The sequence below is a fragment of the Kogia breviceps genome, chromosome 12, assembly GCF_026419965.1.
Source record: "Kogia breviceps isolate mKogBre1 chromosome 12, mKogBre1 haplotype 1, whole genome shotgun sequence".
NCBI lineage: Eukaryota > Metazoa > Chordata > Mammalia > Artiodactyla > Physeteridae > Kogia > Kogia breviceps.
This window is the reverse complement of record NC_081321.1, coordinates 3,350,944-3,363,253: the sequence shown is the minus strand read 5'-3', so window position 1 is coordinate 3,363,253 and position 12,310 is coordinate 3,350,944. Positions and strand designations below refer to the sequence as shown.

The 12,310-nt window shown below is 62.4% G+C and overlaps 1 protein-coding gene across 13 annotated transcripts in view; it reads left to right on the top strand.

Annotated features, from left to right (window-relative positions):
* The window catches only part of TSPAN11 (tetraspanin 11), a 63,921-nt gene that overhangs the window by 37,642 nt on the left and 13,969 nt on the right, over positions 1–12,310 (top strand). The gene's annotated exons all lie outside the window — the stretch shown is intronic.

Sequence of the window (12,310 nt, the reverse complement as noted above, 5' to 3'; positions counted from 1 at the left end):
TCCACATCGATCTCTCTGTTTGTTTCCTTGCAATTTACCTGTTGAAGGAACCAGGTCATTTGTGCTTCACTCTCTCCCAGTCTGGGCTTTCTCATGCCTTCCTGGTGATGTCCTCGTAGTTGGGTGTAGAAGCTTGATCAGACTCAGGTGTGATCGTCTGGGCAGGTGTTTCATGGGTGAGGTGGGCGGCACAGGCTCCTCGTAGGACGCCCCCCCTGGAAAGCTGAGAGGACACCTGCACCCCACCTCTGGCTCCAAGTGTCAGGAAAGGAAGGGCCGCGCTCGAGCGGGTGGAAGCCAGAGTCCCGCTCAGGACTCCCAGACCCTCCCTCCCTCCTGGGCACCCGTCGCCAGGGCAGGCTCCCTGAGGCCCGGGTGGCATCTCCCCCTTCACCTCCCCAACGACAAGCCCGGTGCAGGCAGGGCAGGCTCCAAAACATCCGGACTCAGAAGGGAAGGGCCGGGGCTGGATTCAATCAGGCTGAGCCTGAAAAGGCTGCGGGAAGAAGCCTTGAGGGCTGCACCCTCCCTGCCCCCCTTCCCGTGCCCATTGCTGACGTGGCAGCCTCGGCCCCCCCGCGTCTGACCCGAGAGCGGAGGGGCCGGAGGGGCCGAGCCCCGCCGCCTCTTTCGCCAGCCGTGACCTAGTTTTTAGCTCTGGAGGCAGCAGCACCTGTGCCCGGGCTCGGCGGGACAGCCCCCCCCCCCCACGCCTAGGAAAAGTCCTTAGCTCTGCTGAGGGTCGCCCAGAGCAGGGTGCAGGCTGCATGGATGCTGGGGGGGCGGTGAAGGCCCACGGGGACCAGCCACCAGAGCGTGGCTTTGACTTGAGCTGTCCTTCCAGCCGTGGGACAGTGGTGCCCTGAGCCAGCCTGTCCTGCCCACCGTCCCCAACTCCTGAGTCCTGGTGAGCCCGCTGACACCCTTGATGGGACCCGTGCGAGCTGGGTGGGGACTCGAGACATGATGAGGGACCCGGCCTGTGGGGCGGCTGGTGGTGAGGGGCAGGGAGGCCCAGCCCTCCACGACTGAGGCTTACGGGGACCGGGGTGCTGGGCCCAGACAGAGCCCGTCCCCGGCATCATCCGTGACCCGTTCTGCCCTGGTCCTGCGGGAAGCAGGGCCTTCGCCTTGGCCTCTGGTCTTGGGCTGAGCCCTCTGGCCTGGGAGGCAAAGCTGCCGGCCATCCTTCCCACCCAGAGCCCGCCCTCTTGGTTCTAAAGGAGTCCTGTGGCCCGTGGTCCCCTGCAGCCTGGGAAACAGCCGCCCGCTTTCTGCCGGGGCGCCATTATAACACAATGGGCTTGGATCGCGGAGCGGCCCCTTCCTCTCCGAGCAGCCCTGCAGAGTCACAGAGTCGTGGCCTCTGTGTGCCAAGCTGTTCCAAGCGCTAAGGCGTGTTCGTTCCTTTGGGCCTCACGCCAGCCCCACGTTTTGGAGGTGAGGAAGGTGGGCTTAGAGAGGCTAAGCCATCAGGTCTGGCCACACCGCTGGCGGGTGGCTGTCCCCGGGCCCCTGCTCCCACCCGCCGCTCAGCACAGCCTCTAGAAGGTGCCGTTCACCCCCAGGTGAGAAAGCTGGCCTGGGAGACATGGGGCCAGTGAGGCCCAGGGCTGCCTTGTGGATGCTGCTCTGTTAGAATCACCTCCGCGTCACCCGGGGAGGCCACGCGTGTCGGAGGGAAGCCGAGCGGGACGGCGGGTGCAGAGACGCCGTCTCTCCCGAGTCCGCGGACACCTGCGCGGAGCGGCCGCCCTCAGAAGTCTGGGGTGCAAGAGTGACTCCCGCGGGGCCCAGCCCGGCCCCAGGGCAGGAGACGGGGTGGGGTGGAACCCTAGAAGCCCTCGCCCTCGTCAGAGTGCAGAAATAACTGTGCACGGTCAGAACTCACCCAGGCCAGAAGGGAACCCAAGGGCCGTCGGGTCTCACTCTCCATCCAAGGGGCTGCAGGGCCCCGGGGAGAGTGGGGGTCACCCAGGTGTTAATGGGGGCACTCAGCGTTAGTGGCCTTTTCGGAGGCTGTCAAACCGTGAGCTCTTTTCCGCGTGGCGTCTCGGAGACCAGAGGGGAGCCGAGGGGTCTGTAATCGGCTGCTGTCTGCCCGCCCAGCACTGACCTCAGCCTCCCCTCTTCCCACACGATCCATCCGCGAGACGTGTCCCGCCATCCAGGCCGAGCCATTACGAAAACACGTGTCCAGCCTCTCCAGTCGCAGCCTGACCGTCACTTGGCCTGGGGGCCACCCCTGTGCCCGGGGCCGGGCCGAGACCGTGCAAAGACGGCCAGGGGCTCGGGCTGGCCCGGGGGCCGGGAGCGCACCTCTTGCTCCACCCTTCCGGACTTCAGAGGGTCGACAGACAGATGGGCTTTCTCGTCTCCCTGGGCCTGGAGGCAGGGCTGGGGGGCGCAGGGGCTGCTGGACAGGCGGGTGTGAGATGCCGTCCTTCTCAGCCCCACTTGACCCTCCTGCCCGCGTTCACTTCTATCCCGCCCAGAACCGGTGAGCTCTCTGGCCCGGCGTCGCTAACCAGACACATCAGAGAGGCGCCCGCTTGAAAGTGAGGTCAGGAGAAAGTGCGCGTGTGGACACACACACACACAGCCGCCCGCCTCCAGGAGCGTGGGGGTGAGGGCTGACAGGCAGCCAGCCTCGAAGCCTAGCATCTTCTGCCTTTGCTTTTCCCCGCCCGACCCGTGAAAGAACCAAAGACAGACCAGGTCCGAGGACAGAGCACAGGTGAGGGGCGGATCCCGAGGAGTCCACGTCCTGGCCCACTGGCCTCTGAATTACTGAGCGTTTGAATGTTTAAGCCAAGAAGACGGCGGGAAGGCTTTTCTTGGGTTATAACGCAAAGTAGGAATTTTAAAGCCGGTGCTCCCATTTAGAGGCAAGAGGGAGACTTAAGTCAGTTTAAAAGTGTTCTGTGGTTCCTGGAGCTTCTTCCTGCCTGGTCTCGTTTCTTTCTTCCCCCTCCGTGTCTGACTTCCTTTTGAAATCTTTAATCAGCTAAATGGACAAATGCAGTGCGGGTAGCGCTATACAAAGCGCTCCCTCAAGAGGAAAGGGGAAGATGGAAGACCAGGCATCTGGCTTGACATCAAAAGGTCCCTGAGAGCTGCCTGGCGAGGGCGGTCCAGCTCCCTCGGGCCCAGGGGCCCCGCGGCGTCCGTCCTGGCCCGAGCCCTTCCCCCAGCACATCTGCAGCCCCTCAGACTCACTTTCTCATGAAGGAAATGTTCATCGGGGACAGGAATAGCACATCTTGGCCGGTGCTGAAACGATAATCTGCGCGGAGCCAGAAATCTGCAAGGGGGAGAGGGAACAGGGTTTAAATTATTCACACCAGATCTTCTTTTTTAGCAGGCTGCGTGATCTCAGCCCAAGGCCAATGACCAGCACAGATGCCACCCTGATCCAAAGAAAGGCATATTTGTAGAGTGTGGAGTGCGGGCTCTGAACACTTTTATATCTTCAGCCAAATGAAGATTAGGATAGATGGTTCGGGCTCGACTGGTCTTGGTCAGGGGTTCTTTTCTATTTAGGGAGGGTATGGACTCAAAGGAGGAAGTTGTAGAAACAGTTTCTGAAACTGAGGGGACCCCAAGTTGCAACACTTCCATCAGATACATCCAGGCTTGGTTATAACCAAAGGAGGAAGGACTCCGGCTGAAAAGCAGTTCGTGGTGCATCCTGCCTGGCCTGCTCCGGGGCCTCTGGGAGGTCACCCGGCCACTCCTGGCCACCTTGGTGTCCCCGTCCGCATTCAGGGGTGAGGAGGAGAAAGAGGCGGTATTTTAGCTCTGAGGAAACGAGTCACCACATTATATAAAGATCATAAAGTGTGGCTATAATTATCATTTGCATCACCATCGCCACAGCTCCTTTGAGAAGGAGCCTAAATAAACGGAGTTATTCTTAGGCCCGTGACTCCCAGGGTCCCCACAGCTTTTGCTGGGCCACCGTCTCTGTAGAAGCAGGCAATGGAGGCGGCGCGGAGGGCGCCCGGGTCCCCTCGCCCGGGCCTTGGACCGTGTCCTCCCCGGGCTGGTTCCCCACCCACGTGTTACTTTGCCGGGGCCCTACCAGCCACCCAGCCGGGCGGCCACAGCCTCGTCTGTTGGTGGTACTCTGACCCTTGAGTCACGGCCCATGTGCGTCAGAGGAAGGGGTCCTGCAGCCAAGGCTTGGGGAACCCCAGCTCCGCCGCATCGGAGGGAGAGGGCCGCTCCTCACCCGCCAGGCTCCTGGGGAAGCAGGTGCAGATATAACCCCAAGAGCCATCCTGGAGAGGCTGCCCGAGAGCCCGCAGTCACCCAGCCCGCTCTCCCAGCAGGGGCCTGTCGCCCCTACGTGGGAGAGGCCCTGGGCTGCACGCGGCTGCCTGATGGGTGTGGCCCCTTTCCTCTCGAGGCCCCGCAGACCCTTCCCCTCAGCCTCCTTCTTGCCGTGGCCGTACTTAGTTCCGGGGCTTCGCAGAAAGGGCTGCCAGGCAGCTGAGGAGTGAACTCCCCACCCTCTCCTCAGCCGCGGAGAAACAGACTTGCCCGAGGTCGCGTGGCCCTCACCCCGGCTTGGTCCGGGCCCTTCCGCTGTCCCAGCCGGCGCGGGGTCCCCCTTTCCTGGACGCCTCCAACACAGGGAGTGGACACGCACCTTCTTGTGACTCGGGGCCCGCCGTTGGCATCCCAGGTGGGAAGGGAAGCAGGGAGGTGAGAACTGGGGTCCAGTAACCCAGCTGCCTGCCACCTGGTCCACCGGGAAGCGGAGGGCAGGCTGCGGGGAGCTGCGGGGTGCGGGGTCGGCTGTGCGCCAGAGAAGTGCTCCGGCCGGGTTGGACGTGGGTCTAACTCCGCTCCGTGTGAGTGGGTCATCGCCCCGCGGCGGGGGCCGAGCGGGTCTCAGAGTGGACTGACCTCGGAGGGGCAGAGTGTGTGTGGGTGTCTGTGTCCCTCTGCATCTGTGTGCCTGTGTTTGTACCGTGCGTTGCAGGACGGCAGGGATGGTCAGTAAACGGCATCTGTCTGCGTCCCAAACCCTGGAGCTGATCGGGGGCGGGGGGGGGGGTAACCTCTGCCTTTCCATCATTCGGCTTCCTGCTTCCTTTCCTCAGCAGAGGCTGGGTTTAACCACGCCACCGGGAGGGCACGTGCTCTGGTCCCTGTCACCTAGCTGGGTACACTCAGTGCCCTGATCACTGAGCCCTTCAGCGGAGGAGATCCTCAGAGCAGGCGGTGTGGACAGCAGATAGTACTTCAACAAATATTTGGAGGCCCCGGGTGTATGCAGACGTTTTTCCTTCCCAGTATCATTTCGCTCCTTACGTTAACGGTAAAGCAAACCCTATGCCACGAGCAGGCACCCAGCAAGGAAGGCCTGGCGAGGGCTGGCGGGTGGGGAGAGCTGATCTGGAGAGGAGACGCCCCCCCCAGCCCCCCTGTAGGCAGCTGGCAAGGTTGTTGAGGGCAGTCAGTGTCGCTGCTCTACTCTGGCCGGACTCCTGGAAGGGCGTGGCTGGTGGGGGCAGGTGGGCGCTCCGCCCGCTTTGCTTTGGCCGCGTGCAGAGCTGGTCTCAGCTCCTGTCTGGCCAGCATGAGCCACGGGTGCAGGCGGGGGGGCGGGACCCACCTTCCTTCCTGTCGGTGAGGTGAGCGCGCCGGCCGATCCCCATCCGAACCTCTTGGCCGTGGTAGCGGTACGTCACAGACTTGGGGCTGCAGGCCCCCTCCGCCACTGGCACCAGGACGGGAGTGGTGGCTGGACAGCTGTCTGGACGTGCTGCCCTCGTGTCGGGCCCTGGCACTGGCCTTGAGACACGGGGTGCCCTCTTCTGTCTCACCGTACATCACACGGAGGCTTTAGGGGGGCTTGGAATCAATGGAGCGTAAGAGCAGAAACAGAGAGATGGCAGTCCAATGTCATCTTTATTCCTAGTGAAGCTGATGGGAGTGTGTGGCTTTACACCTGTGTCCAGAAGCCTTAGCAGCTCCAGCTCTGGGGAGACATGCGTACACGCCCAGGAAGGGTATCACTCAACCCACCGTGTGGTGGCGAGCAGAGAATGTGGCATCCGGAGGACAGGCTGGCCCCAAGGGGAGGGAGGGAGGGAAGCCCGCTGGCCAAGCAGATTGGAGTAGCCGTGAGTAAGGAAGTGGGGAGGATCCGGGTGTCCTTCTAGATGTCCCTGCAGGGAGGCAGGAGGCCAGGACAGAGGAGGCTTGGTCCTGACTGCACAGACCGATCGATGCCAGCTGCGGCACCAAGACATTCTTCCCATCGTAGCCCCACGTTTTATGCAGACGGCCCAGAGAGGGTGAGGGATTCCCCCAGGGTCACACAGCGTCTTGTCCCAGAGGCCAGACTCCCAGGCCAGGGCGCCTCGTGTGACATCACTCTCTTCTCTGACCAGCACCCTTCGGGGCTCAAGACCCACCTTTCCCGGGCTGCAGCAGATGTAACTGATTTCCGCCTGCTTGTAGGAGCAAATCATCTACAAGGGGCGGTTTTTACAGCCAGCAACCTTCCGCCACCTTCTCCTCTCCAGTTTTCCTCAACTCATGCTCCAGGTGACACTGACGGGGCTGCCTAATTCATCCGCCTCAACAAGCATTTCCAGCACATTCCAGACTTCCTGCCCTTCTGGGCACAAGGCAGGGCGGGCAGGGGAGAGGACACGGAAGGGACTAAGACCCCGTCTTGGCTTGGAGGCTAGTGGGGAATACGAGACACGAGACACCTGTATGAAAGGACAGAGGACCGTGTGGGTGCTTGACACTCCCGTTTGGCTTGATCAGAGCCTCTGAGCTCTCCGAGCCCCCAGACTTTTCCTCACCTCCAGTCTTGGCAGGAACTCTGCTCCGCCTCCCTTTCCCCCAGTCGCCAACTCTGTCCTCGAACGACCACTGCCGGGGACCCTGGCACCCGTCCCATCCCGGGGTCCTGCCACCTGCTTCGTGCTACCCCAGCCCTTTGCACAATCTCATCTGTGCCGGCGTGAGCACAGGTGCCCACGGGCTGTATGACGTCTCTCCAGGGCCCGTGAGAAGTCAGCCCTAAGGAACATCCGGGCCCTGCCAGGGGACTCGGAGGAGGCAGCAGTGGGTGATGTCCCCCCTCCCGAGCCCAAATCGATCAGGCAGTGGCATCCCCCAAGTCCCTGGGCCCCTTACCTCCAGAGGAGCCTGGTCCTCATGCCCCCAGCCAGGCCCTGCCATCATCCCCTCTGGACCCTGCTCTCGCCGCCCACACAGCTGAACTCTTAGCAGTCCTAGCCTGAAATCCAGTGGATGCCTGGCTTTGGCTTGCGGTTCTGGAAATGTGTTCTCCTCCTGTGACCCCCACAGTATGACCTTTGGACCCCCAGCATTTTGGCTTGGGCGTTGGACGGCCTCAGCTGCATCTTCTAGATGTGTCCCTTGAAAGCCTCCTGCCTCCCCTCGCCCCCCGCCCTCTTCCAGCTGCCCCTCCCTCTGTGGACCGGCTCTCCTCTCCCCAGCCCCGGTCTTCTCCTCCGCTCCCAGCCCCCTGGGCCAGCACACAATACTGTGTTAGCATCAGACGTGGGCCAGAGCGCACCCTGGCATCCTTTAGAGCAGCCCAGAGCTGAAGTCGCCACGGCTGGACGGCCTGGGCTGGGGGCCCTGGGCTGGGCCAGGAGGGTAGAGGTCACCTTCATCCTTCAGCAGTGACATCTTGTTACTGGAATGGCTCAAGCCTCCAAAATCTACATCCTCTCTTTTTCTGCACGAACAGGCGGGCAGCTGCGCCCTGAGCCCTGACAGCCTCCAGCCGGCGGTTAATTACCAGAAAATCACGCGCCCCGAGGTCACTGCCGCTTAAGCATCCGGCTCCGCCTTTTCCGGCCCGGCCTCTTTGGCCGCTCGGAGCTCCCCGACCCTCCTGCGGCTGTGATCAGCTCACACAGCCAAGCTGGGGGCTGCAGGCCAGCTCTTCTCCCCGTGACTTAACCTCGGCTGCACCCTGACTCTCCTCTCTCACTATCTCCCTGACGGTAGGTCGGCTCCTCTACCCCGACCCCACCTGCCTGGACACTTGAGCCTGATTTCCAGCTGTGGCTTGGTTTCCATCGCTAATCATGCAGAGCGCAGGGGGGACAGAGGAGAGGAGCTTCGGCCAAGCTCCCCTCTTTGTGATAGAATCAATCCCGTGGAGAAATTCCGGAAGTCCAGTGATATAAAGTTCTTAAAGTTGACCTCAAGGATGGCACCAGCTGGGCCAAGCTGTCTGGTCTTGTGGGCACCAGTGAATCTGCCCCAGAAACCATATCTCGGCTTGGCCCCGTGCAGAGTAAATCCATCTGAAGACTCACCTTCTAATTAATCACCTTAATGTCACAATGAGGAATATTTCTGCGAGGGTCTTGCAGAGCCTCTTGTTAAAGAAAGTATCGGTTTGGTTCAGCGAGTCCTGCGCTGTTGCAGCTTCGCTTGGGATCTGTAGCTTTAGAAAATATCCAACTTTGCTTCTTCAGCTCAAACTGTTCCATTCGAGAATTAAAGGGAAAAAAAACAACAACCAACTTTGGTAGGTGGTACAGGGGTGGAGGTGAATGTTTGGGTCCGTTCTGTGCTTAGCAGGCTGCTCCCCTCCGTGTCTGGGGTCCAGTCTGGTGTACTTGGAAGTGGCGTGTCCTTACGGAGGGCTCTGGGGGCAGAGGCTACAAGAGCTTTCTTTGGAATTCTCACTACTGGTTTCTATCAGACCAGGATTCCGGTGGTCGATTCTGGAAAGACTGGGGGTGGGGCTGAGTGTGAGGCCGGCTGCTCGCAAAGCTCAGCGGGGGCTTGAGGGTCGGGGGGGTGCTGGCATGGGGCGGGTTCCTTTCGCCCCGCGGTACACAGGGACAGGGCAGGGCAGGAGGGCACACGGGGGTCAAAGCCTATACACTCCCGGGGGCGGGGCAGGCGTGAGGGCCGTGAGTGAGACGGGTCAGAAGGAGGGGTGAGGCCGCAGGGCCGCGGTCCGGACCTTTTGGCTCCAGCAGGGCTTTGGGGAGGCCTTTACCAAGCTCACACTGGACGGCTGTCAGCCGCACAGCACAGACGTGGTCGGAGCGGCGAACGCCGCGGGGCCCGCAGAGACCGAGGTGCAGCCCTGCGTGCACTCTCGGGGTGTAGCTGAGCTGTGCGGCCCCCAGACTCTCAGACGGTCAGGCCGGGCTGAGTAAAGCGAAGGGGACAGACGTGGGCGTTAGAGCTGCCGGCTGTGACCCCAGCACAGGCGTGAAGGCACAGGGCCCTTTGCCGGGGGCCGGGGAACTGCCCAGGAGGGGCCGCGCCTAGCCTTCCTGGCTGGTGCTGAGGGCTGGAGGCTGCGTGGGGGCCGGAGAGAGGCCCTCCTGTGCCTGGGTTTCCCCTCTTGGTCTCCCGTCACCACCTGACACCCGGCATCCACCCCACCCATGCTGTGAGCTCGGCCAGTGCCGCCCCCCCCACCGGCCACCAGGGTGATCCAGCGTGTGAGCAAAAAGCTCTGCGACCAGAATCCCTGGGTTCAGTTCCAGACTCAACCACGTGCCGGCCACACGGCCTTGGCCAGGCGGTAGCCTCTCCACACACGTGTGTGATGCTGGCGCCCACAGACACTGTGACGGGCAGGACCACCCAGGTGGATAAGGCACCGATTCCACCCAGGAGGGCTGATTTGGGGCTTTCAGGGGTGTTTCGGTGGAAGGGGTGCTGTCCACTGCTCCCACTGTAGAAGACCTGCCTTTCCTCTGGTCCTGAGAAGGCAGCACCCCCCGAGTCGGGTTATCACCTGCTAAGCCACAGGCCAGGGATTCTGGTGGTCTCTCAGGAATGGGGGGCTCAGGGTCTGGTACGTCCTGACTTACACTGAAACATGACTTCTCCAGATTACTCACAGGGCATCTGAGAACTTTTTGTTGACTCTTGTTCAATAATTCCAAACCCACACCAGACCAAGTTTAAAGGGGGTGGACTGTAGCTCCAGAACCTCTTCAGGCTTCCCGGAATCGACCACTATCTACAGACTTCAAGAGCCCCCCTCTGCCCAGGGACCTACCCGGGGGCGGCCAGGCCAGCAGCCTTCTGCCTGCAGCCCAGGTCCTAGCGTGCCCACAGCTGAAACCTCGTAGACATCCCTGATCCTTCCCTGAGTCGGGGTGAGACACTTCCTGCCCCAGAGTCGCCCTCCGAGGCAGGTACACGGTAAGACCCCTCGCCTGCTTCTGTCCGTGTTGTTTCAGGCTTCTCAGGAACCAGAGAACCTTCCTCGGGTCTTTTTTGTCATGTCTCCCATAGTGCATACGGGCACATAGGCAAATCAAGCCCCAGCATCAGCCTCAGAACCTGAAGGTAAATGTGTAAATCAGAGTTTCTCGGCGGCCTTGGCACTGGCCTTGACATTTAGGCCGGATCATCTTTGCCATGGGCCCTGCCCTGTGACGGTGGGAGGCCTGGCCGTGTCCCCGTGGCCTTCACCCACTAGGTGCCAATAGCACTCCTTCCACGACTTAGGACAACAAAAAATGGCTCCAGACGTTGCCAGACGTCCCCTGGGGGCAAAATCGTGCCAGGTGGAGAACCACGGGTATAAACGAAATGAAAGTAACAATTCCACGCCGCCCACGGATCAGAAAAGGATTAAGCTGCTGCCCCCAAGTGTGGGCTGCGTGCTCTGGCCAGTTCCCCGTCTCACAGGCACGCTTAGGGAGAAGCGCACTTGCAGATCTTAATCCGGGGCTGCTTTCTGGGCATCTAGACCCAGCTCGGCATCAGGTCCTGCAGAAGAGCCGGAGGAACCTGAGACAGGGTGCCTGATCCCCCAAAGCTCACGGGCGCCCTGGAGAGGCGGCACAGTAGCACCAGAAGCAGGCTCCTGGGAGCGGCGGATGAAGTTGCGTCCCTCTCCCCGCGGAGGCCAGCGGAGGCCACGCCCACACCCGGGGCTGCCGTGCAGAAAGCGGGCAGGGTGGGCCCCGGGTCTAGGCCGGGGGAGAGCTGGGCTTCCTGTTGGGACACCAGGCAGGTGAAGCGCTGCAGGCGTGTGTGCCTGGGACCCGACCCGAGGGCAGGCTCGTGGAGGCGGCGGCTGAGCTGCGTGTGGAAAGCCAAGCAGGCCTGGAAACTCGAGGCAGGGGAACAGGGCAGAGGCGCGGCGGCTGGGGGGCTGGGCCTGCATTCAGGACCGTCTGCAGACAGCCCCCTGCACCGTGGGGCGAGATGATTTGGCTGGACCCGGGGCGTCAGGGGAGGCTTGGCGGAGGGCAGAGGCGAGGCGCGTTAGAGCTCAGGGCGCCACATGGCAGAGCCCTCCAGCCCGGCCCTGGTGGCCAGGCTCCAGCCGGCCAGCTCCAGAAGCCAGGCTGCCAGGATCCCAGTGCGTGGGGACCGTCGTTCCCCCGAGCTATGATTCAGGGCCTCCCCCGCGCAGGTGAATCACACACCTGCAGCCCTCCTGCCGCTGGAGCTACTGCCTGGAACCAGTGCCCGTGCCCACCGAGCACCCAGCCGTCCAGTCCCTGGCACCCGCCCTCCATCCCGCGGAGCCCAGCCTGGCCCTCACCCCCCTCACAAAGGCATCTTTTTTTTTTTTTTTTTTTTTTTTTTTTTTTTTTTTTTTTGTGGTATGCGGGCCTCTCACTGTTGTGGCCTCTCCCGTTGCGGGGCACAGGCTCCGGATGCGCAGGCCCAGCGGCCATGGCTCACGGGCCCAGCCGCTCCGCGGCATGTGGGATCTTCCCGGACCGGGGCACGAACCCGTATCCCCTGCATCGGCAGGCAGATTCTCAACCACTGAGCCACCAGGGAAGCCCACAAAGGCATCTTTACGGCCGGCCGGAGCTCCTGGGCGGGAGGGAGTGTCACAGCCTCTCGGGCCCGCCCTTCCCCTCCTGACGACTCCGGCAGGTTGGGTAGTCTGTTTGATGTCTGCTGCTGCGTCAGAACAGTTTTGAGGGGCTGGCAGGCATTCATTTAGCCTGCCGTCGTGTCAGGATGTGGCTGGGTCCCCCTCCCTTCTCATCCAGCCTCCTCCCCGGCCTGGCTTCGACAGCACCTGTGGCGGCAACGTCCCCGGAGCGGCACGGCACTGCCACGTCTCCAGGACCACCCTGCCACGCGACCCACAGCTGGAGGGGTGATGGAGAGGAGCCTCGGCCCCCGCTGCAGAAGGAAGGCGGCCGGCGCCGCCCTCCACCGGCACGGCCGGCGTGGGCACGCGGCGCGCACCCAGGAAGCCAGGGGAGCAGCGGGCGGTCACTGCGCGTAGGGAGGAGAGCGGCCTCGGTGCCCGGTGCCGGGCGGGCAGGGGAAGCGGAGGGGCCGCCGT